This window comes from Anomaloglossus baeobatrachus, chromosome 10 (genome assembly GCF_048569485.1).
Source record: "Anomaloglossus baeobatrachus isolate aAnoBae1 chromosome 10, aAnoBae1.hap1, whole genome shotgun sequence".
NCBI classification, from domain to species: Eukaryota; Metazoa; Chordata; class Amphibia; order Anura; family Aromobatidae; genus Anomaloglossus; species Anomaloglossus baeobatrachus.
The window spans coordinates 53,188,949-53,191,996 of record NC_134362.1 but is presented as its reverse complement, the minus strand read 5'-3'; positions in this window follow the sequence as shown (position 1 = coordinate 53,191,996).

Sequence of the window (3,048 nt, the reverse complement as noted above, 5' to 3'; positions counted from 1 at the left end):
GTCCACCAACGTTGGACAGAACTGCAGGCTAAATATCCACCCTTTAAATATTAATTGTATTTTTATTTGCTCTCAATGGATTAAGATATTAATAACAAGTGCTAAGGAGCTTTGTAAGTAAGGGTAAAGGTTACAGTAACCACATAAGGTTTTAGAAAGGAAATGGTAAGACATTGGTGGTAAATGGAACTTCCTTGTTTCCGATGTTCTCAGGATGTGAAGGCACTTGAAGTCAACATCGTAAGGCATAAACTACACAATATAGATAAAGTCTACATTCACGTTTGGTCGTTCTGATTTTAAAATGAAGAAACAATTTCTGCACGACGTGTTTCCTTCTATTTGACGCTTTCACTTCTGTTCTAAAACAGAATAAACAATTTGAAGATGCGAAAAAAGGAAAAGGTGTCCACTTTAATTTTGGGAAAAAAAGTATACAAATAAAATAAACAAAAATCAACCGATGTTTCGGCTTATACAAAACCTTTGTCAAGGGTTTTTTTTCACCTGAATACAAAAGAAATTACAAAATATGAGGGTATATCAACAAAAGAAAAAAATATTATGCGTTGTGTAAGGATTATGTGAAGCCCCACAGGTGTTGTGTCGGTGTCGGTGCATACCTTCAGGGACTCCACGTTGCTGGATCTCCGTCACTGGTAGGAAATCTTCTGTTTTGATCGTGACGCCACTCTCAGTATTGCGGCCAGTAGGGACCGCCACTGCAAGTTGAGGGTCGCCTGGAGCTGATGGTGTGTGCAGTTAGATGTAGGAGCCTCCTGAGAGTGAGGCAAGCCCCAGGGCCCTGTGTAGGTTTGTAGTACCACAAGTCGCAGAATGACCACACAGGCAGGATGTCTTTCAGGGTTTTTACTCACTTCAGGTGGCAGGGTGAGTAACCCGGGCGTAGCTGAGATGAACCAGGTAGGAACCAGGTATCCTTCAGGCTGACTTCATGAGGGTGACTACTGACTCGCCTTCCTTAGCCCTTGGTGGTTTGGGGTAACCCCGACTTTGAGTCCCTATGGGGGTCACCCAGGGAAGATGCTGAAGCCTCTCTCCCCTTCGTTTGCCGTGTGCTTGTTCCCCGGACCAGGCCACTCCAGCCTCTTGCCTCCTATGACCTATGGGCCCTAACTTGCGGTTACGTGGCTGCGGCTTTTGTAGTGTTGTGGTGTGGGCTTTAAGAGCCCCACACCGGCAGGTTTAGCAGAAGAAAGTTGAATCTATCCCCGCTTCGGGATCTGCCGCCCGGTTGGGCCTGGTGCTCTCTAGCAGTCTCCTTATTTCCCACTCCGTTGCACTCTCTAGCTGAAGCTGGCTTTCAGGCAGCACTCCTAGTTGACCGTTCTCCCCCGTCTGTAGCCACTGCGCGGGCGCTGTTAGACAGCAACAGCCCCACAGGTCTGCTCCTCACTGAGCCCTATGGAGTTCTGCTCTAACTGACTCACTGCCCCTCCTCTCCTGTTCTTGCCTACGCCACCTAGCAACCAGACTCTCTTACCACACCCCTTGAGAGGAGATGGAGGCTCTACCCCCTCCACTATTCCAGTGAAGGTGAAGGCTTGCCCCCTCCTGGGATCCCCAGGGGTCCTCTCATGGGTACATGTGTGAGACCTGATCACTATGCGCCTGTGTTCCACACCCCAGTCAGCCATCTGGATTACCTGTATTGTACTGTCCCCAGCATGGGTGCAGTACTCAGTGGTGCCTGACCAGGTCAGGGGCGCCACATTTACATAAGCAAACAACATATGGATGGAGAAATTACACAAGGGACAAAAGCGTAATGATACATAACACAGCAATGATAGGTATATATGCAATGGAAGCCATGTAGCTTGACCGCACCGTAGAGAAAAGTACACGGTATGTACCTGGGAATAGAATTTTGCTCAAGCAGATATAATGAGCAGCCTGAGAATCAAGGACTGTCTATAAAATGAACACAAATATTATGAGTACCATAGAAGAGCATATATTGAATTCTAAAAATTAAAGTAGGCACCTTTTCCTTTTTTGCAGCTTCAAATAGAGTGCCAGAGTTATTCTTTTTTATTATATTGCTTTTTACTTCTTAAGGCTATGTGCGCACTAGAAAGTGCCTTTTTTTAAGAAAAATACGGACCCTCTAAAAGAATCCCGCAGCCGCGGTAAAACCGCACCCGCGTTTTTGCCGCGATTTGCCACGGAGTTACAGCGGATTTAACGTGGATTTTCCGCAGATTGGTCCCCGCGATTCTTAACATTATCTATGGCAAAAACCACAGGTACTTGCGGAAAAGAAGTGACATGCTCATTAATTCCGCAGTGGAAAATCCACAGGTGAATCCGTGGGTATGAAAAATCGCAGTGTGCGAACAGCATTTTTTTCAAACCCATAGGATTTGCTGGGGAATGACTGCAGCAATGTTAGACACATTTTCTGCAGCAATTCCATGACAAATCCGGGGCAAAATCCACGGTAAATCCGCAGTGTGCGCACAGGGCCTTACACCTTAAGCCATTAGAGCAGCTATACGCTTATAGACTGTTGTAAAACACATAATGGAATCCAGATGGATCCCATATTAATCAATGGTTTTGTTTGCACAGCTATGCTATGGATCAATCCATTTGTTTGTTCCTACAGATGGAGTGTCCAAAAATAAAGGTGAACATAGCCTTATGCGGGCGTCACACGAGATGATCTATCGTGCGATCGTAAGAGCGATCGCAACCGCCCACGTCGTTTGTGCGTCCCGGGCAATTAGTTGCCCGTGGCGCACAAAGTCGTTAACCCCCGTCACACGTACTTACCTCCCTAACGACCTTGCTGTGGGCGGCGAACATCCACTTCCTGAAGGGGGAGGGACGTTCAGCGTCACAGCGACGTCACACAGCAGCCGGCCAATAGAAGTGGAGGGGTGGAGATGAGCGGGACGTAAACATCCCGCCCACCTCCTTCCTTCCGCATTGCCGGCGGCCGCAGGTAAGCTGTGTTCATCATTCCCAGGGTGTCACACGGAGCAATATGTGCTACCCCGGGTACGATGAACAACCGGCGAA